The 24087-nt window shown below is 36.9% G+C and overlaps 1 protein-coding gene across 5 annotated transcripts in view; it reads right to left on the bottom strand.

Moving 5' to 3' along the window:
* The window catches only part of syk (spleen tyrosine kinase), a 79817-nt gene extending 56028 nt beyond the window's left edge, over positions 1-23789 (bottom strand). For 3 of the 5 annotated variants that reach the window (XM_033646898.2, XM_033646895.2, XM_033646899.2), the window contains exons 1-2: positions 6554-6707; positions 6380-6457 (exon numbers count right to left, since the gene is read on the bottom strand). The gene's annotated coding sequence lies outside the window, so the exon portion shown is untranslated. The other 2 variants (XM_033646896.2, XM_078162082.1) reach the window with 2 other exon arrangements.
* Between the last annotated feature and the right edge of the window lie 298 nt (positions 23790-24087).

Genomic DNA, 24087 nt, shown 5'->3' on the forward strand with positions numbered 1-24087 from the left:
CAGGAGCCAGCCAGAAGTTCTTTCCTATCAGCTAAAGATGGACAATAATATTGGCACGTCATTGGTATTGGCTTTAATGGTACTACACAATGCAAACACAAATACATGGTCTGAAACCAGGGTATTACATGAGGCCTATGAAAATACATGTAAAAATAAAGATAACCTGAGGCACAGGCATACAGATAATGAGGAATATTTAGTCAGAGAATTCTGGAAAGAAACTTGCATAATATATGGAATCGGCTATCGAGTTCCTATATATCGGCATACCAAATTTCTGCAAAAAATCCAATATCATGCATTCCTACTATCAGCAAATAAAGCTTTTTTTTATTTGCATCAGCTCAAACTGTTGTGCAAATTAATGCAGTAGTAAGCGCCAGCTTTTTCCAACTCTGCACCATATCCAAAATCAAGATATTTCTCTCCCTCAAAGACCTGAAGATAGTCACACACGCTCTCATCTCCTTCTGTTTGGACTACTGTAACTCTCTGTACACCAGTATTAGTCAGTCCTCTCTGTCCCACCTTCAACTGGTTCAGAACGCTACTGCCAGGCTCCTCACAGGTACCCAGAATAGAGACCACATCACACCTGTTTTAGCCTCTCTCCACTGGGTGCCTGTAAAGTTCAGAATTGAGTTTAAGGTTCTCTTGTTTGTTTGCAAAGCCCTTAACTTAGCCCTTAGACTGCAAAAGCTCAGTCTCTTTACGCAGAAAAAAACGGTGAATGAACAGCTCTCCTACAGCACTTTTCACTTTTTTCACTTCTCACTTTATTTCCGAGACGAGCACAAACCACTTCAGAGACTCCCATTTACCCGTAGAAAGAGCTCTGCAGGTACATTATGCAGCTGACAATTACAAATATGTTGGGACAGTTGAAAGCAAACTGTGTTTTGCTCTTATGTTGAATTTGTTTGTAGGAAAATTCAATAAGGTCTTTGTTGTTTTAGAAAAAAACGCCTCATGTGTGTTGCTCCATGATGATTCTTCTCTCTTTTAGTTTTATTGGATCTGTTTTATCTTTCTGTTGGCCCAGCAAAAACAATAGTTTTGTCAAAGTAGTGGGTTTTTTCTTTCGTAAAGCAGTATGTGACTTGCTGATCCTCTTCCCCTTGCAGACAATCAAGAAACATCATGCTCAAGGACACTTCGGCAGAAGGAACCCTCAGGCCTACGATCAGCGGGTCCTGAGTACCCAAACTTATTTTAATTTCCGTCCCTTCTACTGCCATTAGACTGTACAGCAGCAATGTAAACCACACATTGTCATCACTCTGAACAGCCAGCTCCTTCCCTCCCTCCCCACATCACATACGACACACATCACTTTGTTATATATTTTATTTTGTATATATATTATACTATAGTCATCTCATACTATATCATGCTGTATTATTACATATTACTATATTATGTTACACCATACTACACTTCATGATCCTATACCATAATAATAATAATAATATAATTATGAAATTGCAACTTACATTATATCTAATCTTATATCCTGTATTATACTATACTGTACTGTATATACTGTATTATGTTAATATGTTACACTGCTTTGCTACATTATATACTATATTACATTTGTATTCTGTTCCTATCAGTGCTGTACACAGAAATATTGCAGGGAAGGTGCTAAAGTGTAAAAAACGGTTTCACTTTCCACTTTTTTTTTTTTTTTTTTTTGTGCTGGCGTGAAGTGCTGGTGTAAAAAAAAAAAAAATTTTTAAAAATGTGCACACACAATTGCCAGGAGGTGTGCACAGTGATGAAGATGAACAGGGAAATGTCTGTCTAACTTACATATAAGGTGTCTAAATATCTATACTATATGTACCCAGCAGCATTTATCACTTATTTAGACAACAACAGTCTAAATAAACTGTTTATTTAACAGACAACAACAAAGAAAACAATGCCACATTGTGTACGCTTTAGTCATCTATAAAGTAAATAGCCATCACAATCAACAAATCTTGACACAACACTGAAAAACACGTTGCAGTTGCAATTCTTAAAGAATCCCAGAAAACAGACATGTACAACTCCTCCTCAATGCTCTTTACACACCACAGCCCCAAACTACGTAATATTACTACCAAGTAATATTTGTATAAATTAATGATCAGAGACGCAATGTTGGAGACATTAACATTATTTCAAATTGAGTTTTGGTTTGAAAAGACACATGGAAGTGAGAAAGCAATTCTGTGTTTGTCTCCACTCACACCGGGCAGCTGGTGTAAACACGTGATGCTGCAGGGTGCTCGATTTGCGTATGGCTGCCACAGGGGAAGTTGAAGAGGGAGGGGCAGGGGCTCAATTCAAATGCAGTTGTTGGGCAGACAACACACTTTAAATTGAGAATTAATGCCATGGGCCAAATTTAAAAACTAAAATATAAAATTCTTACAAGACAAAAAGAAACAGTTCTTGCAAAAGGGCACTTATCTATACAGTGGGTAAAAGGGCAGGTGCTTGAGTACAGCCTGGGCTCTATCTGCATGTGCCTGATTCCTCTATCAATACAGACAACACTTAGTATCATAACTGAATCACATATTATTCTGGAGTAGCGGTTTACATAGGCTTCACATACTAAGTTGGTGACTCTTCACCTTATAACTTTGTCTTTAGTTGATCTTGTACAGTTTTTATTTTCACTTCTATTCTTATTCTAGTTGTGTAAACCTCTTAACATTCTTTCTTACATCCCTATTTATCTGTGCTATGTTTAGTTTGATGTTTTGAAAGTTTTTGTACCCTGGTCATGATAGAAATAATAAATAATTCAACTAATAACACTCAGATCAATGCTCCTTAAAATTTAGGCTGTAGTGATGGTAAAATGTATTTTGCATAGCAGCAATGCATAGCATAACCGCTAATATTACTGTTAATCAATTATATACAAATGCTAAATGCAAAAACTGTCCCAAACCAGCAAACTGCAGAAAATGTAAAACTATCAATCTGCAGGGGAAGATCATGCAATATGACTGAAAGACAGCTACTAAATGGACCTTGTGGTGAGATTATCATATCAATAAGTCTGAATTCAGGTTTTACCTTTTCTTTAAGAAAACACTCAACCAAATATCCAGAAAAACATGCTGTATGTTTCTGCAAACCACAGTTTGTTCCATTTGGCTGTTGTTGTGTAGCAGATACATTAAAGCTTTACGTTTCAACAACACTGTCTTTAAAATGTGGTTAGGTTTAGGCACAAAAACCATTTAGTTATGGTTAGGGAAAGATTGTTTGCCCTAAAATGCCCTGTTTTAGGGGAACAGTCCTGGCAAAAGAAGCAGCAAAGTTTTGCAAAAAAAAAAAAAACAATGCTTTTTGTGTCTAAAAAGCAGCTGGAAACACAGTGAGGACTCACTAAATCACAGGAGGTTTTGTTGTTCGTTGGTTTCCAAATAATAATACAAATAAACGGACGAATAAAACATAACAATGTAACGTATTCTTGGTTTGCAGAGACATACAAGGCCAACATTTTCTTCCTGGCGACTGGGCTGAAATAGGAGGGTACAAAATCTCTCCATAACGACCAAGATACTAAAGTGGCTGTATGTCTGGATGTAGTTAAGAAGATGGCGCTGCGTGTCTCATCAGCCCGAACCCACTGTGTGTCTCTGCTGATCTTGGATGTGCCAAACCAGTAAAAATACAAGTGCCCTTGCCTGTGATTTGTGGGGAAATAATCATTTTGTAGCAGCATCTCACAATGCACATGAAAATGTGATGATGCAGGTAAAAATCAGCCAGTGTACAGGACAAAAGAAGTCAGGCCTACACAAATCCCTTCTTGCACTGTGAAGACCAGCGGTGCAATAAATCCTCAGATCCTTAGCTTAAGTTAAGTTAAGTTAGCTTAAGAACAATTCCATCACAAGTAAGAGCTACACTGTACGCAACTGCTGTTAATTTACAACCAATCTCCAACATTAATATACTGTATTCGTGAAAAACAGTTTGGAGCATTGTGGGCTGCTCCACTTGAAGCAACAGGACAAAGGCCCTGTGCAGCATGCTGCTGCTTTAAATGACAGGACACTACAGTATTTTTTGGAAACTGGGTGTTGCATGAAGAATTGGTGCACGGTCAGAAGTTCGATAAAATGTATTGTAATTCTGACATCTGGTTAGTGCTTTTATTCACAGTCAAATTTATTTTAGAAAAATAGATGGAAACACAGGAGTACACAGTTTGGAGGACATCAACAAGTCCTGCCTCATCAACATTGATCAGGTCTTGCATCCACAAAGTAGACGATAATTATAATCTTATTTTCTTTGCCAGTATCTTGGTCATATTGCCAAGAATGTTTGATTCCAAACTGATGCTCATCAGGCTGTCAAGCTGGTTTTAATGTCATTTATCAATGAGATGGAGATTTGAATAGCTCAAATAGTTAGCCTATATTTCTGGGCGTTTTTTTTTTGGTGATTTCTTTTGGTAACGATATAATGGTCTGCATCTGAGGAAGAACATTCTCGTTAACATATATTGATTTACTGATATTGGAATTTTTTACTTTCTAATATCAACAACAGCCCAAAAATTCCAGTATGATGAGGCTCTAACTTCAGGTGTTGTCATATTTGGTAAGAGTTAGGGGAAGTCTCTGACAAGCCAAATTTCAGAATTTTAGTTTACTACCATATTTCAGAGCAGACAAAATTTGACTGTTTTTGTTTGCTTCTCAAAATCTCATGGGCTCATTTCTCTGGGTTGTCCAACAAGATGGTAGCAGTATTCATGTTGACACTGCCTTTTTAATTGCATTGAAGACTGATATTTTAGATAATTGTTAAACTGATAAATTGAGTTATTGTAATATCAACTCTGTAGTAAACTGTAAGGACTTTATGTAACAACCTAAACAGAATGTTACTGTAAATCCAAATAATCACAGAAATATGCTGCATTTAGTTTTTACGGTAATTGACTGTGAAAATGTTAAACGGTATGAATACTGTAAAATTAGGGTATGTTACTGGCATCTGTGCTGCCAGCTCTTTACTGTTATTTTACAGTGAAATCATTTACAGTGTAGGCATTTAAAATTTCTACTAAAGTGAAAGTATAGTCAGCAACATGAAAAAATCAAAGTAAAAGAACTTCCTCTGCAGAAAAATGGCCCCTGTAAAGATAAATTGCTCTATTAGAATACATTTCTTATTGTAGCTTAATTCAGAGGGTAGGGCCACCTCTAAAGTAAATGATACATGGACTGCATTAATATAGTGCTTTTCTAGTCTTAGCAACCATTCAAACCATTTTACACTACAGGCACCATTCACACATTCACACACAGTTAAACATTGCCACCTGGTCATCACAAAATTATTCACACACATGCAATTTGGGGTTCAGCATCTTGCCCAATGACGCTTCAGCATATAGACTGCAGGGGCCAGGGACTTAACCATCAACCCATTTGTCAGTCTGCTCCTGAGCCACAGCCGCCCCATTCTGTTGTAACCCCATAAAAGGTCACGGCAGAAATCTGGGGAGTCGTATGATGATCAATGTGGTTGGATAGAAGCAAAGACAAAGTTGTGCTACACACATCAATATATCATATTTCTTTTTTGGGAAATAATAATGCATACCTTTATCCCTTTGGTCTCAAAAAGTTATTGAAATGAAAACGCCTGGTAAGTTCAGAGGGGAACTGATAACAAGTCACAGATCAAATATGAAAAGTGTAAGTAGACACTACTTTTTTTCTGAAGGTTTTTCGACTGTGGTTCCCTCCTGTGTTTGAAATATTGGGCAAAGTAACGATAGCCATCAAAAAATATAATGTAGTTAAAAGTATAAAATTTCCCTCTGAAATATAGTGAAACAGACACATTGGTTAGCAGAAATGGAAGTAAACTTCCATTAAATTTGGACTTAAATCCACTGATAGAGACCTGGACAAACTGTATTTTCACTCATGAAAAATGCCTTCTTGTCTTGTACTATGTTACAAGACCTTTCCTGAGTCCTAAAATATTGATTTAATTTCAGGTAAGTTAATAAAAAGGCAATAACAGGGCACTTAGTTTGTCTTGAAACACATGAAATGATTCTATGCTGTTAAATGTTTGATTCATTTCAAGATAATTCATTTCCTGAAACTGCACTGGCGATTAGTGGAATGATTTCATTCCCTTCTGCCGATGTCTTTCATGTTTTTTCAAAAATTACTCAGTAAAGTGAGAGATGAAATTACTTGTTAAGACATAAAACCCAGGAAGAAAAGGAACTGTAATTTTTCATTTTGAAACAAGGAACTGTGGCAGTGAAGTCCAAAAAGTCTATCTTAACCAGATAAGAAAGGAAACATAAATACTGAATACTTACTATATGCAATGTTGCTGCAGTGTTGATCCTCCACTAGTTCTGCTCCTTCAGTCCTTCAACATATCAGCTGCCAGCAGTCTGAACAACATGTGAACACATCATCTTAAATTCAGCCAGCTCCTGACAAACAGAAAATATGCTTTTAGAACCACATGAAACCAGACAGTCACTCACAGTTGATCCTGGCTGGACCACATTAACAGTCTGTCCGTGTGCTGGTACACAGTGAAGTGGTGGAGTGCTGAAGCTTCCTCATTTCAACGACTTCCTTGACAATTTAATTCTTTTACTTCCTTTTTTTCTTTTTCTTTTTTTTATCTGTACACTGACCAACACGTCTGCCGCGTGCAGGAAATGATGTGATAACTGCGATGACACAAGCGACAGCGCAAATAACTCCAAGATCACTCAGATGGGTTTCATCATATTTTTTTACATTTTCTTTTCTTTTTTTTTTTATTGAGGAAGAAACTTCATTGTTGACCTTGGAAACAGTACTGTAGTTGGATAAAAATATATTGAGGAAACAAAAAGAAAGAGAGAGAAAATTCTGCTGAGGACGACCGTAAGATGTAGATGGAAGCTCCAAAAAATCTTCTAATTGAACCTCGACCTTGTTTTTGGGCTACATTATGTCTGTTAGTGAAGTTTTGGTAACAGAAACTGTAATATTGCAGTGATAATGTGTATTACCTTGTTTTTTTAGTCATGATTAGGTTTCATATTTTACATTTGACTGATTTGTACTACATCATTGATGTATTATATATATATATATATATATATATAAAAATTATTCTGTTCTACTATGAAGAAAAATTCTAAGGGATGAGAAATCTGACTGACCACATGTGACAATGACTAATCCTAAATAAATATGACTGGATATTACAAATAGGGAGCTAGTCATATATATATGTACAGTGTGGTGAATGATGATGTTGTTGTTAGATAAAAAAAATAAAATAATGATAAAAATATAATAATAACAATTATTATTATTATTATTATTATTAATAATAATAATAATAATAATAATAATAATAATAATAAATATAGACACATATAGACTGTATGAGGAATTCAGTCTTTGCTTCCTAAAAAGTTGTAATTTAAAAAAAATACCAAAAATTAAATTAATTAATCAATTAAAGATTTCAAATTTTAAAATCGTAATTTTATAATTCAGAATTTATAAAATCACAGTTTTACTACACAGTTATTACTAAATTTAGCAATATATTGAATAGATAAACATTGAAATGTTGCAACTCAATATATTATTGAAAAATCATCTAATATTAATAATGTAATGTAATAATAGATGTGGTAATTTACTGTTCACTATTCACTGTTATACACATTATTTGATTTATATATAATACTGATCATTATTCTTACTGATGCATGAATGAGCAGCATTTCTATGGTTATGCTGGTGCTTATTTTAAATGCTTTTTATACGTTTGGGTAGTTTAACCAAATGCAGTACATTATATAAGCTTTAAATACGCTGAATCAGTCAGATCAATAAAAAGCAACCAGCAAGTAGAACGTTAGCTGTCAGGTGAATGCAGTAGAGTAAAAAGAACAGTATTTATCTCTAAAATAAAGTCCAGTGGCATGTAAAGTAACATAAGAATGAAAATAATTTTCAAAAATCAAATAAATAAAATTCAATTAATCTCAAATTTGTACTTGAGAGTTTTTAGAGGTACGAATCTGTTTGCTTGAGCAGACAAAATGAAATGATGCAGTTCTGGCTGCTGATCATCCACCATCGCTAAGTAACAAGGCTTTACAAAAACGCTAATTTACTTTTTAAATGGTGGATGTATTATTAATTCAATGGATTTATAATATATTGTCACTTGCTTAACTGGTGTATCTGTGTGTGTGAGTGTGTGTGTGTGTGTGTGTGTGTGTGTGTGTGTGTGTGTGTGTGTGTGTGTGTGTGGAAAGTTAGCACTGAGCAGTGTAAGCAAGGTCAGTCATGTGTCATAAGCAGAACATTTTTACCAACCAGGAAGTTCCTGCTGGCTTTGGTGCGTTTCACACCCACAGTATACTGTTATTGAAATGCACATCACCAGCCCTTTACTGATTGGTAGTTATGTCCTGTAGTTATGTTCTGTTTTAATTAAATGATTTCAATTTAATTAAATTGAGAAAGTCAATTTTGAAAGGTGTTTTCTTATTGTAAATGTGAAATGTATTTCCTGTAACTTTAGCAAGAAAGATGTGTGACTTTGTGAGGTAAAACGTGAGTTTTACATCTTGAGAGTGAGACATTTTATCCAGCTGTCACTTCTTCAAACAGATGTTTGAGGATTAAACCCTAGTGTAATGGTTAAGGTTAGGCCTAGATATGGGTTAAATTAACCCTTAGATGCATAAGTGAGGTCAAAAATGACCCCAGGGGTTGTTTTTCTACAATATCTATGGAATTAAAAGTTTTTATCATTTCATATTCCAGGTAGCCTATTCCTCATAAAACATGTTTTTGACATGAAACCATTTGCATTTAAATTTTTTTTAAGAAATTGTTGTTTATGTATCACTACCCCTATCTTCCATAAGTGGGGTCAAAAATGACCCCAAGCATTTCCTATGTAATATCAAGGGTTAGACCTAGGAATCTTTGATTCTTATCAGCTGTGACTGTCAGCTATACATTTACTGTAGCACTTACACATCTAATGCCAGCAGTCTAACCACCCAGGAGGTTTTTATACAGCAACATACATCTAAGTATTATACTCTTGGAATACATATGACGTTATAAAATATGAACTTATTTTCCACATCCATGACTTTTGTGTGATAAAGTATAGTATTATTGTCATCAAATCAGCCTACTTTGTAGTTAGCTAACACTAGCTAACTAAGCTAGCTAGTGTTAGCTAACTACAATGTAGGTACTAGTTAGCTACTATGTAATGTTAGTACTGTAATGTTAGCTAGCTAACATTACTGCATTTGTTGTGTAGAGATAAGGAGCCTTACTATGATATTTATAGCTTCTTTGTAATAAAATCTAACCATAATTTGTGTGTGTGTGTGTGTGTGTGTGTGTGTGTGTGTGTGGTTAGCTATCTTAGTAAGCTAGCTAACATTACCGCATTTGTTGTGTAGAGATAAGCAGACTTACTATGATATTTATAGCTTCCTTGTAATAAAATCTAACCCGTTAGGTAGCCTATTATACTATTATTGATTATTCAATGATGTCATTAGTTGTTAAAATGTTAATAAAAAGTGATAGCCTAAATGAACATGTCAAACATGAAATCATTCTTTTGTTGACCAAAATATAATACAAATCATCATCTTTAACCAAAATTAAAGAAACTGCTTAAGTTCATCACATAAAATGCACTGATTCTAACTGGGGTCATTTTTGACCCCACTTATGGAAGAGTGTAGGTATTGGTAGTTCATGCATCTAAGGGTTAAGGTATGGGGTTAGCCATGTTAGTATGCTTCGGGTTAGGGGTAGAGGCTGGGCAAATATCTGGAATACAGATATAGTGAGTGTCCGCACTCTACAGTGTGTTTGTGTGGCCCCCCATTTTCATTCAAACCTGCACCTCAGCAACATTTCACAAATGTAGCCTCCTTGCATCATTAGTGTGATCACACTCATGTCGTGTTGCATACTTCTCATTCTTCTGTGCCTTTTTTAACTCGCTTGTAACTCAAAAACAATTTATCACCTTTCCTATATCAATATATACAGTACAGGCCAAAAGTTTGGACACACCTTCTCATTCAATGCGTTTTCTTTATTTTCATGACTATTTACATTGTAGATTCTCACTGAAGGCATCAAAACTATGAATGAACACATGTGGAGTTATGTACTTAACAAAAAAAGGTGAAATAACTGAAAACATGTTTTATATTCTAGTTTCTTCAAAATAGCCACCCTTTGCTCTGATTACTGCTTTGCACACTCTTGGCATTCTCTCCATGAGCTTCAAGAGGTAGTCACCTGAAATGGTTTTCCAACAGTCTTGAAGGAGTTCCCAGAGGTGTTTAGCACTTGTTGGCCCCTTTGCCTTCACTCTGCAGTCCAGCTCACCCCAAACCATCTCGATTGGGTTCAGGTCCGGTGACTGTGGAGGCCAGGTCATCTGCCGCAGCACTCCATCACTCTCCTTCTTGGTCAAATAGCCCTTACACAGCCTGGAGGTGTGTTTGGGGTCATTGTCCTGTTGAAAAATAAATGATCGTCCAACTAAATGCAAACCGGATGGGATGGCATGTCGCTGCAGGATGCTGTGGTAGCCATGCGGGTTCAGTGTGCCTTCAATTTTGAATAAATCCCCAACAGTGTCACCAGCAAAACACCCCCACACCATCACACCTCCTCCTCCATGCTTCACAGTGGGAACCAGGCACGTGGAATCCATCCGTTCACCTTTTCTGCGTCTCACAAAGACACGGCGGTTGGAACCAAAGATCTCAAATTTGGACTCATCAGACCAAAGCACAGATTTCCACTGGTCTAATGTCCATTCCTTGTGTTTCTTGGCCCAAACAAATCTCTTCTGCTTGTTGCCTCTCCTTAGCAGTGGTTTCCTAGCAGCTATTTGACCATGAAGGCCTGATTGGCGCAGTCTCCTCTTAACAGTTGTTCTAGAGATGGGTCTGCTGCTAGAACTCTGTGTGGCATTCATCTGGTCTCTGATCTGAACTGCTGTTAACTTGCCATTTCTGAGGCTGGTGACTCGGATGAACTTATCCTCAGAAGCAGAGGTGACTCTTGGTCTTCCTTTCCTGGGTCGGTCCTCATGTGTGCCAGTTTCGTTGTAGCGCTTGATGGTTTTTGCGACTCCACTTGGGGACACATTTAAAGTTTTTGCAATTTTCCGGACTGACTGACCTTCATTTCTTAAAGTAATGATGGTCACTCGTTTTTCTTTAGTTAGCTGATTGGTTCTTGCCATAATATAAATTTTAACAGTTGTCCAATAGGGCTGTCGGCTGTGTATTAACCTGACTTCTGCACAACACAACTGATGGTCCCAACCCCATTGATAAAGCAAGAAATTCCATTAATTAACCCTGATAAGGCACACCTGTGAAGTGGAAACCATTTCAGGTGATGAGAAGAAGACGTCTCAAAAAAATTAATGCTGATTAATCATGTTCCATGGTGCACTTTGACCCGGTGCATCACTGAAGGCCACAGGGGCTTTGTCACATGATGGAGGCAGACGAGATGATGCTGCTTGACCCCATGAATAGAACATTTACAAAAACGCCCAGATGGAACTGTTAATAGGAGCACAGGAATTTTCGTACCATTGAAGTTTTAGCCTGAAATATCACCTTAACTCAAAGCATTTAGCAGCGAACCTGGAGGTTCGAGCTCGCACAGCCTTTGATGATAGTGCTAGCAGCCACCCTTGTCAAGTCATACTTGACCAGGCGTTCAGATGCAAACTGACTAAGTCTACCTGTGACCGACTAAATAACTTGCTTGCAAAATGGATTGCAATGGTTGCAGACCAGTTTTAGTGGTAGAGGACAGGGGGACAATTGTGTCCAAAATCCAGCAGCTTTACTACAACACATCTGCCAAAATGTATTTGAATCAAAATGTTTTAAATACTTTCACAGCAAAAGTTGATGAATGTGATTAAGAGAGAGAGTGCAGGAAGAGCTGTTTGCATCACTTGTCAGACAGCAGCAGGGTGAGCAGGCTGTAGCTGAGGTGGATATTGTGTTTTAGTAATACATTATTTATCTATAACAACCATATATACAATAGTTGAGATATTGTATTGTATTTATATCTCAGTTATTGTATACAGTACAAACCCTATTCCAATCTCAATCTTCTATATTACAAACTGGTAAACAATTATTAGTAATATTGATAATTTATATATACCCAAAAGCTTAATGGATAAGTGTTATGAAAGCTTCCTTTCACTCCATTACATCTGTAACTAAGCCAATACATCAAGATCACAATTAGTTTTCTTATGATTATTAGGTTGTTAAAAAAAACAACCTCTAATCTGCATCAATGTGCACAGGTATTACACACATCTTCTACAAAGAAGGCTTCTCTAATTTCAAATCCTGTTTCTAGTTTTTTTTAACTAACAGCAAAACATAAAAACACAGAGAAACATCCATGTTTTTGTGTCTCTAAAATTGCATTTTAAGCAAATAATAAAATACATTTTTAAATATATATATATATATATAAATAATATTTAAAAGTAATATTTTCTTGATCCTGCTACAGTGATCTGCATCACATTGTCAGAGTCAAAGTGACAAGGAAAACAGCGAAGCACAGCATGGAAGAGATTGTGCAACACTGACATTTGAAGTTGAACAGGCTACATACAGACAGTAGTTCATGAAGGTAAGGTGGTTTAGGTTTGTTTGGAGTTGATGTGCTGATGAATGGAAAGTCTCACGATACAATGTCTACTTTACACTTTGTGGTCTTCGTACTGCAGCCTTACAGCTCACGTTTCTTCCCACTGAAGGAAGTGTCTTTACTTCCGCAGCTGTTCTTACCCCAGCTGAAATGTAGCCTTGAGGGGCTACATAGGTCTCAATTTAAAAAAATTACATTAGGTGTCAAAGTTAACTTATACAGAGTTATCAACTACAGCTAATACAGGTCTGTGAAATTTGATTACTCTGATGACCCCTGCAGTCCCATCACATACAGAGCTCTCACTACATCAATCTTGACTAGTCTTACTTTCAGCAAAACTTAAAGGAATGGGTTTAGTTAGGATGATATGATATTCCAAAACTTCCCATTAGAATTTCATAAACAAAAACTAAACTGGAAGATTAGATTTACCCTTAACTTTACTCCATATGGCTCCACCTTGTGGAGCAACAGAACTTTGACAAGCATTGGGAAAACTTACTTCAATCAGTGAACCTGGTTATGAGAAAAAGGTTTTTGATATTAGTGTTTTGGTAGGTAATCATGACTGGTATGAATATCATCTCACAGGACATTTAATTTAATCTGTAAAGCAACAACACTACCCCTGTGAGATCTACAAGTTTTACCAGTACACATAATAGAATCATGTAGATGCAATCAGTTTAACACGAGGAGAGGAGCTTACTATCATGTTTCAGCTTTCTAGAAAGACCAAAAAGAAACCATTTAAATAATTTAATCTCTGCACTTAATGAATATCTGTCTGTCTGATCAGCATACAGTCTGTAAGCCCACAATAAAATCTAAGCCATTTAAAAATTGGGCACCAGAATAGCTCTGCTTAAAGAAAACATAACCTGCATCACTGGGTTCCTTTGATGGTTTCTGCCAGGGAGGCAGGAAAAGGGTGTAGCACAAAATTCTGGGCCCTATGTATATGCAGTCTTTAGCAAACCCCAATTTCCCTTTCCCTGGGTTCAGAGACGAATCCTTGTGCAAGGCCAGAGTTAACCATTTCGTGTGTTTAAGGGGTGAGAAGGGCCTCATAGAGTTCCACAATTTTTTAATACACAGTTCAGTCTTTCAACCGATTTATTCAATAAATTTTAAATTATTTGTGGCACTAATTATTCAGAAATAAAAAATTGCAAACAAAGCCAAAATGTTCATATTAGGCTTTTTGAAGGTCCCCTCTTTCAAAGCGCTACTATAACTTTATCACAGCATTATACTACTATAATACTGTAGCTGAAGGGCATTTTGCAACAGTTCCGCCTGACATCTCTGCAGAACATGGTGATATGGACTCGGCCATAGTGATGTATTTGCATTTCATTAAACACATGTATGCATGCTTGACAGAGTGTGGAAAGAGCAGAGCAGCTTTGCACAGTGAATAAATGTGTTTGACTTCCTCAAATTACATATGTAGGTCCAAATTACAGTAAGTCTGTCTTTGCAAGTTGCAGTTCTCTTTTTGCTTTGCCCAGTTCCTGTTTTCTATTATTAAAAACTGTTGTCAAAATGGTGTGCCTTCAAGACATTTCCTTATTTTTTCTGGGGAGACATTTTGTGCAGCAGACTTAAACTATTGTTCTGAGCTTCATTTTGTTTCCAGAAGAAAAAAAATGCTTCAACTGGTAAAACACTTTTTTTCCAACTCAATTTCAAAGCAACTGTGTTAATTTAACTTGTTAACTTGATTTGGAATAAAACTAATTTGTTTGTGTGTTACCAATTACAGTAATTATTTTAAGTTTGTCAGCAATTCTTCTTTTCAGTTTTTCCCCCCCAAGAGCAGAAACCAATGCTGTCTCTCAAAACAAGTGGTAAGTATTTTCATCTCAGCCCATTATATTATGACCTGACTTCAACACTTTCATTTTCAAACAAAATGTCTGATGGATGTCAGCAATTGACCCTAACACTATTTACCACCATAAAGCCAGTGTACACAGCTCATTTCCTGGTAAACATAAAAAAAAGACAAAGCACAGAATATAAAGGTGACAAAAAGAAACACTAAATGTTATAAGCCTGTTAAGGCTTATAAAAAATTTCATGACAAGTGGCTAAAACAAAGAGGTAATCAGTATGACAAGATCAAAATGGACAAATGACAAAAGTAAGTATTTGTTTCACGGTTCATATTTTATTGCACTCACACTTCCACTTTACAGACAGTTTTAGACATCTGCTACACTGATTTGTCATCAGGCATGTGCAGGAGGATCAATATATACAGTAAATATCAACATGTGTATATGAATTACTGTCCATTGTACTGTAAGGTAGAATTAAAACCGCCAACTGTGTGTAAATGCATGTATTTTGTATCTATTTCACCACCAATTTTTAAAGAAAACATTAACTGTGGGTTTGGAAGGCTTCATTGCTTTAAAAATCGCCTAAATGACACAATTTATCATAGTCTGAAACTGTATAAACAGAAATTATCATTGTATTTTTAAATTTCCAAAGATCCTTGGGCACATCCTTTGCGACAAATGCTTCTGTCAGACATAAGTGAAAACCCAAGGGTCTTTTCAACTCCAGGAATTTGTCTTTAACTCTTAACTTTTAAATTTCAAGTATCAAAGGGTAAGCTTTAAAAATCTAATTACTAATTTATGGTGGGAGGGAGGGTCACGCATTTTCTGTCTGTCACTGAGGAAAATATATTTGTAGCTCTTGGGAGGGTCAAAATAAAGGGAAAAACAAACAAACAAAGTCACACCACAGCCACCCCCTCCTCTGATAAATAAAGAACAATCCCTAAAAGAAACAAAAGTGTAAAATTAAAAGGTCAAATATTAATTTGGTACTGTTTTCAGCGTTACCGGGTAGAACAAACCATGACAAATGTTCTCTAATGCACATGGGAGTACACAAACACACAAAGGTGAAGATGTCAACTTGTATGAGACAGTTGTGCACAGTTTAATCTTTAATCAACAACAGGATAAAACAGAAGCCTGTTTAGTATGTGACTGTGTACTGTCCGCTGGCACTGACAGTTTCATGTCTGCATATTTAACTTATAAAAGATGTCCTCTCTTAAAGGTTTATTATATTCATTACTGTGTTTTCCTTGGTGCATTATCACCTGAAAACAAGAATCTTTGTGTTTTTGGTACCTTCAAGTGAAAAAAAGAAAAAAGGTGCTCACACACTGTCCTTTAACTTGCAAAGTGCTTTATTAACAGCAACGTTTTGGTCCTCAGACCTTTGTCAAGCAGAGATGAAGACACAACGACACACCAAGCAGATATAGCCTACTCTGTGAGATGCAGCCAATCAGAGACTGAGCAAACAGAGGGCAATAAGTCAGTCATGTCAAGCTGCACACAACTAGCAATCACAAGGACCTCCCACAACAAAAATAGTGGAAAATGATACAATAATACAAAAAATACATAATAATTTAAAGACAATAATCACATAAACCTTCTTAAGACCCTCTTAGATGACAATAGCATACAATAAGACTGAGAGACTGTCTATATTTGATGACAGAAAAATGCATACAATAGTGAAGGTCAATATATGTTTCTCTGTAGGAAAACCAACAATCAGAGATAATGCTGACACAAAAAAAGAAACATTTAGAAGAAACAGAAACATTTTCTCATATTATTAAGGATTTGTGTTTTAATCCACTAATTATCATGTTTCTATTGTCAGGTATTGAAGGCCTAGATGTGATTTTTATGTACAGAATTTCTCTATAGCATTTTCTATGATATTTTTCTATAACTAATTTTCGATTGTGTATGGATGTATTTTCTATCATTGTGTATGGATATATTTTGTGTCAGCTGCATCTCACAGAGTAGGCTATATCTGCTTGGTGTGTCATTGTGTCTTCATCTCTGCTTGACAAAGGTCTGAGGACCGAAACGTTGCTGTTAATAAAGCACTTTGCAAGTTAAAGGACAGTGTGCGAGCACCTTTTTTCTTTTTGTCTGGACTCTATGCTCCTACACACCTGTCCATAAAAGTTTTTCAAGGTGTGTATCAGCCTTTACAGACTTTGGTACCTTCAAGTGAGCCATTTGTATCTACATATGGAGCAGATCCTCTTCCACAGAGACAGCCGTGTTGTATCTACAGTAGCCCACACTGTAAATATAAAAATGGTTAAGTCTACACAAATGTGTCAAAATGACATACAAATGTATGTTTACTTGGCACAAAAACCTATCCCCTGTGAGCCTGACATCATTTTTTTATGTTAAGTCAACAATATTTGAGATTTGAGTTAATTTGACTAAAATCTATGAAGCCAAATTAGTTTAAGGCCAATAAAAAAAACATTATCATTGTGGACACATTGTGACATGTTGGGGCTAAATGAGTGGAGTTTCCCAGCATGCCTTGAGACAGAGCCAGCCCAAGGCATAAGCGAACTAAGCTCCTGCTTAGGGCTCCGTGACCACTAGGGGGGGCCCCAAGAGCTATTAACTTAAAAAAAGAAAAAAGTAATAATTTTTTTTTTTCCCATGTGTGAGTGATGATGATTCATATATTATCAAATGTACGTTCTTGTACAAAAGGACAATATTATGTTAACAGAGTGTAGTTTCCTACTGCCTCTCTGCTCTAAATGTCAGAGCTCCACTAGTAACGTGCATCGAGCCGTGCAGTGCGCACTGCGCATCCAAGGAGCTAGGAGCAGGTGGAAGGCCTAATAATGTCGCAAAAAAGGACACACCCTTCAGGGGCAGAAAAAAGAAAAAGGAAGAAAGAGGAAGAGGAGAAAAAAACGACAAGATAAAAGGTATGTTTGCATGTCTTGGTAATGTAACGTTTGGTGTCAAGGAGATTTTGAAAGTTTCCTCAGATTAGGAAAGTCCATAATTAAAGTTGATATTTTGTTCCAAATACGTTAGCCTATAATAGCAAATTAGCTAGCTAACGTTAGTCCAAAACTAGAGAAATTTCTCTTTTTTAACTGGTAGGTTAGATAGCTTACTATTCAAGCTAATGTTTTGTGTGTGTGTGTAATACTTTGAATACGTTGATACTTTGTATACATATATATATTCTGGGTCACTTTTTGGCATCAAAACAACGTTTTTGATAACGTTTGATAGCAAATGTTTAATAACAACTAATGTTAATTACAAAGGCGGTGACATTCACTAGCAATATGTTTTTGCATTAATGAATTAACTTAGTTAACTTATAGTTTGAGATATGTTGTTTGCAATTGTTTGTGGCAGAGCACAGTAATTTATGTGAGTAAATAAACATATTCCTTTTACATCAACTCCCTATTATGCTCATTATGTTTTTCATCTTAGGTCCATCTCCATCCTCTGCTCCATCCACTGTGCCCACTGTCCCCTCTGTGTCTGCTGCAACCTCAGCTGTACCTGGTAAGTTAACAACAAAACAGCCTTTGTAATTGCTCAGTGCACTGCAGAACATTCTGAGATGAATAATTTTGTCCAAAAATATTAATTTAATTTCCCTATATTTTACTGATTATTTATTTAGAAAATGAGCAGCATAGCTTTCAAGAGTAATATGACATCTAACATGGCTAGCTTTTGTTGTTGTTGTTGTTTTTCATCTTAGGTCCATCTCCATCCTTTGCTCCATCCACTGTGCCCACTGTTCCATCTGTGTCTGCTGTAACCTCAGCTCTACCTGGTAAGTTAACAACAAAACAGCCTTTGTAATTGCTCAGTGTACTGCAGAACATTCTGAGATTAATCATTTTTAATATAAGATATAATTATATCAAAAGGGACATGTTTTTAGACAAATGCATATTATTTCAAAACTTCTCAAGCAATTGTCAGTTGTTCCACTGGCAGATTGTTTTTGTTTTTTTTTATTACAAGCTATAGCTGTACTATTTTATTTAGAAAATAAGCAGAATAATTTTCAAGTGTAATATGACATCTAACATGACTAGCTTTTGTTGTTGTTTGTTTTCAGATCTAATTATTCAACTTCATATTTTATTTATAAACCATTTTTGTTACCTTGTTTCAGGTACCTCTGTTCATTTATATCATTATTTAAGTATTTACTTGATATTTTTTTTATTTTATTTAATACTGTCTGTTTTTGTACATTTGCTGTTGCAGTTTATTTAAAACAAAAAATAATAAAGCAGATTGTGTTTACAATAAATGACTGGTTTATTTTGTTACTTTTAGTCGGCCTAGATGACATTTGGTATCCCACTTAGTACTATATCACTTTGACTATTAAATGTAAATCAACCCCAGGCTGCTCTTGTAGCTGAATTTGCTACAATTTCAAATTAAAAACCATAGATGGGTAAAACATGCTGGGCTGCTCTTTGAGGTTTTATGTATTGATTCTCTGTGTGGCCAGTAGGGTTTGCAGTTTGAAAATCTGTTGTCTGCTTCCATGGCCTTAATTACTGTGGATTACAATCTAACTACAACAAAAAGTTCTCACATCTAGTTTTACAAGTGTATCCGTAATGACAGAGTAGAACATGAAATAAGTTACAGTAGGTGTGTGAATGATCAATAATCAGTATTATTGGCAGTAACAGAGGGGTCCAAAATCAGATTTTGCTTAGGGCCCCATGGAGGCTTGGGCTGGCCCTGCCATGAGACAATGTGTTTAAGGCAACATAAGGCAGAAGAAAACTGTGTTTAAGTGTGTTCTAAATCACTCACGTTACCCATTACACAGTGATTAATGTATACATATTTCACAATGGTTCTAATGGGTTACAGTTTATGTTTTGGTAAAACACATTTTGTATCATGAATTAAGTCATATACACAGTTAGTGACCTCCTGCCTGTGTAACTATTAGACAGTTTAACATTAAGTTATACTGAGGTGAAATAAAGAGCACTTCCTAGTTCAGAGTTCATATCTCTGCCTTTTTCAAGCAATCATGAATACTAAGCTCACCAAAATATATATATTTTTTAAATGCTGTATAATGTGTCTATGTTCATATGGCACAGATTAATACTCAAATAACAACAAAAAGTTATGTCCTGTGAGACAAGGGTCATGTGGCACATTTATTTTGTGTGTGATGTACTCAAAACTTTTGGTTTTGAATGCCAGCTGTTTCAAAAAAAATCGAGTTGAGTCAAGTCGAGTGAGTGAATTGGGATTTACAGTGCAGAATCTGCTACTGTAGTTCTCCTTCAAGCCTGGCACAGGAGAGAAGACCAAATCAATTTATTGACTTTTATAGAAAGCTTAGATACTGCTCTGCCAGTAACACAACTGCAATCAGCCCATTTTTAATGACAATAACTTCACGGTTACTCTCCATCCCTTTCACACAAAATACAGCCAACCACCTGAATCCTCTGAACCAGATGTGGTTATGACATACCATTGTGAAATGCCCCACAAGAGAGTCCCCAAAATAATTACAATGATCACCCTTGTAAAAAAGATGAGATGAAATTAAAAAGAAATCATCCAAACATTTCTGTTACACTAAATGATGTGTATGTTTTTCAGACTCTATTTTTTGTTTTCTTGTGAAATAGGCTACTTTCACAAATTTTCATATCATCAGACCTCTAAATATCCTTTCAATCAGGAGTGGGTGACGGGAATAAAATCTTCTATTTCTATATTCTAAAATTGCTGTGGGCAGCTCAAACTAAATTCAATTCACCCTCAAAGTTGAGGAAGTTTTTTTCAAAGACAGATACCTTGAAAACTTGACCAATAAAATCAAAACTACCTGCATGAAGAGATAGAGCACACCTGGCGAGATGGGCAGTAGGCATTAGGTAGGTTGGTAGGGATGTGGGAATTGAATACACATTATAATTATAAGATTATACAATATAAGATATGGGCATTGACAAAATATTAGCCTTTGGTTGGTGTAGCAGTCACATAAGGACTTTGGTCTGGAGCGTTGGCCCACTGTGACAAAGGGTTCATCCAGCACAGGCTGGATTACTAACCAGGCCAAGCAGGTAGCTGCCCAGGACCCCAGACCCTCAGAGGCTAAAAAAATAGTTATATATGTATATATATATATATATATATATATATATATATATATACACACACACACACACACACATATACAGTACAGGCCAAAAGTTTGGACACACCTTCTCATTCAATGCGTTTTCTTTATTTTCATGACTATTTACATTGTAGATTCTCACTGAAGGCATCAAAACTATGAATGAACACATGTGGAGTTATGTACTTAACAAAAAAAGGTGAAATAACTGAAAACATGTTTTATATTCTAGTTTCTTCAAAATAGCCACCCTTTGCTCTGATTACTGCTTTGCACACTCTTGGCATTCTCTCCATGAGCTTCAAGAGGTAGTCACCTGAAATGGTTTTCCAACAGTCTTGAAGGAGTTCCCAGAGGTGTTTAGCACTTGTTGGCCCCTTTGCCTTCACTCTGCGGTCCAGCTCACCCCAAACCATCTCGATTGGGTTCAGGTCCGGTGACTGTGGAGGCCAGGTCATCTGCCGCAGCACTCCATCACTCTCCTTCTTGGTCAAATAGCCCTTACACAGCCTGGAGGTGTGTTTGGGGTCATTGTCCTGTTGAAAAATAAATGATCGTCCAACTAAACGCAAACCGGATGGGATGGCATGTCGCTGCAGGATGCTGTGGTAGCCATGCTGGTTCAGTGTGCCTTCAATTTTGAATAAATCCCCAACGGTGTCACCAGCAAAACACCCCCACACCATCACACCTCCTCCTCCATGCTTCACAGTGGGAACCAGGCATGTGGAATCCACCCGTTCACCTTTTCTGCGTCTCACAAAGACACGGCGCTTGGAACCAAAGATCTCAAATTTGGACTCATCAGACCAAAGCACAGATTTCCACTGGTCTAATGTCCATTCCTTGTGTTTCTTGGCCCAAACAAATCTCTTCTGCTTGTTGCCTCTCCTTAGCAGTGGTTTCCTAGCAGCTATTTGACCATGAAGGCCTGATTGGCGCAGTCTCCTCTTAACAGTTGTTCTAGAGATGGGTCTGCTGCTAGAACTCTGTGTGGCATTCATCTGGTCTCTGATCTGAACTGCTGTTAACTTGCCATTTCTGAGGCTGGTGACTCGGATGAACTTATCCTCAGAAGCAGAGGTGACTCTTGGTCTTCCTTTCCTGGGTCGGTCCTCATGTGTGCCAGTTTCGTTGTAGCGCTTGATGGTTTTTGCGACTCCACTTGGGGACACATTTAAAGTTTTTGCAATTTTCCGGACTGACTGACCTTCATTTCTTAAAGTAATGATGGCCACTCGTTTTTCTTTAGTTAGCTGATTGGTTCTTGCCATAATATGAATTTTAACAGTTGTCCAATAGGGCTGTCGGCTGTGTATTAACCTGACTTCTGCACAACACAACTGATGGTCCCAACCCCATTGATAAAGCAAGAAATTCCACTAATTAACCCTGATAAGGCACACCTGTGAAGTGGAAACCATTTCAGGTGACTACCTCTTGAAGCTCATGGAGAGAATGCCAAGAGTGTGCAAAGCAGTAATCAGAGCAAAGGGTGGCTATTTTGAAGAAACTAGAATATAAAACATGTTTTCAGTTATTTCACCTTTTTTTTGTTAAGTACATAACTCCACATGTGTTCATTCATAGTTTTGATGCCTTCAGTGAGAATCTACAATGTAAATAGTCATGAAAATAAAGAAAACACATTGAATGAGAAGGTGTGTCCAAACTTTTGGCCTGTACTGTATATATTTTTCAATTATTCAGTTAAATGATTATGTTTTAATGATCGTGGTGTGTGTGTGTGTGTGTGTGTGTCTGTGTGTGTGTGTGTGTGTGCCTCATAACTAGTAACTAGCATGCACTGGGGCCTGTGGTAACTACTTTATGCCCTTACTGAATAACCCTGATGCAGTATGTCACTTTACACATATCCACACCTTTTATCTAGTTTTAATTTTATACTTGTTTTTAAGATCTATACACACTGTGTGTGCTTTCAGAATCTGTGTTGTGCGATTGTTTCCAATCAGTATATGTCTTGTTTTGTATGTGGAGCCACGTCGAAGAAGATTTTCTGTTACGACAGACAATAAAGTTTTCTGAATTTGAATCTGAATCTGAATCTGGCCTGTGTGACAATCAATTTTTCACAAACTAACTAACACATGGCAAAGCCGGGTAATATTTCAGTATACACAGGCTACTTTATACTACTGTTTAAAATATAAAGTGAATTATGACAAGCTGCCATGTGTAATCTGCTTTGTGCCATATGCCTGCTACTTACACACAATAGTTCATACACAGTTCATACACAGTGCTGGTGCCTGCAACTCATCTCTGTCCCAGGAACCACTGGCAGGTTAATCTGTCACTGACTTCTGTTGCATATAAATAAACATACATAACATACATAAATTCAAGATCAAATGCATTAAAATGCCCCTTTAATCATCGCAAATGCTTTCACCTGCACACATATATCGCTTGTGTCTGCCACTTATATTTGCAGAAGGATAATCCTCCTCCTCCCGTGATGATCACTGGAAAGGAGGATCCCTGATTTGTCTAATTATTTTCTCCGCATTACCTACTGCGGGGACATCAGCACTTACTACTAAGCATCAACCTCAGCTCGTCGTCATCTCTGCCGCTTCATATTTACCGCTAAATACATTAGGTCTATCTGACAGATGTACTCAAATTGAAACTGTCAGAATGCTGTGATTATATGAATGAATATTTCGGGGTCACTCACCTTCTCGAGTGCTAGCCATTCATTCCAGGCAGTCGCTCTCTGTCACCCCATCGTTAAGAGGCTATTCTGCGAGGTTGCCTCGGACTTAAACTACATTTGTCCGAGATAAGTCAGATTCTGTAATGAGAACAGGACTGAGGCGCAGCAGTGGCATCCTACCGTCTCCCTGTTCAAGTGTATTTAAAGATACGTTCCAAATCGCATACTTCTACTATATACTTTTAGTATGTACTGCAGCTGCCCTTAAAAAGTATGTAGCGTAGTATGCAGTATGCATGCAGTATGCATACTATTGGGACACACTACATCCGCCATCACATCCACCCTGAACTCCGACCCTCTTGCTCACCTCCGCCGCCGTCCGTAGCGCCACATTTGAATATTTTGTTTTGTTGTACTTCGGAGATGCAGCCAATCTCCTCTCGTCGAGCCCGCCAGAGTCGTGCATACCGTCGGAGGTGCCGGAGAGCTCTGTTGCTGTTATGTCGTAATATATGTTGTTGTTTCTAATAAACTGATGTGTTCACGTAAACAGTCCCAAGCCTATTATTAGTGACCTGTCTA

This window comes from Epinephelus lanceolatus, chromosome 19 (genome assembly GCF_041903045.1).
Source record: "Epinephelus lanceolatus isolate andai-2023 chromosome 19, ASM4190304v1, whole genome shotgun sequence".
Classification (NCBI taxonomy): Eukaryota; Metazoa; Chordata; class Actinopteri; order Perciformes; family Serranidae; genus Epinephelus; species Epinephelus lanceolatus.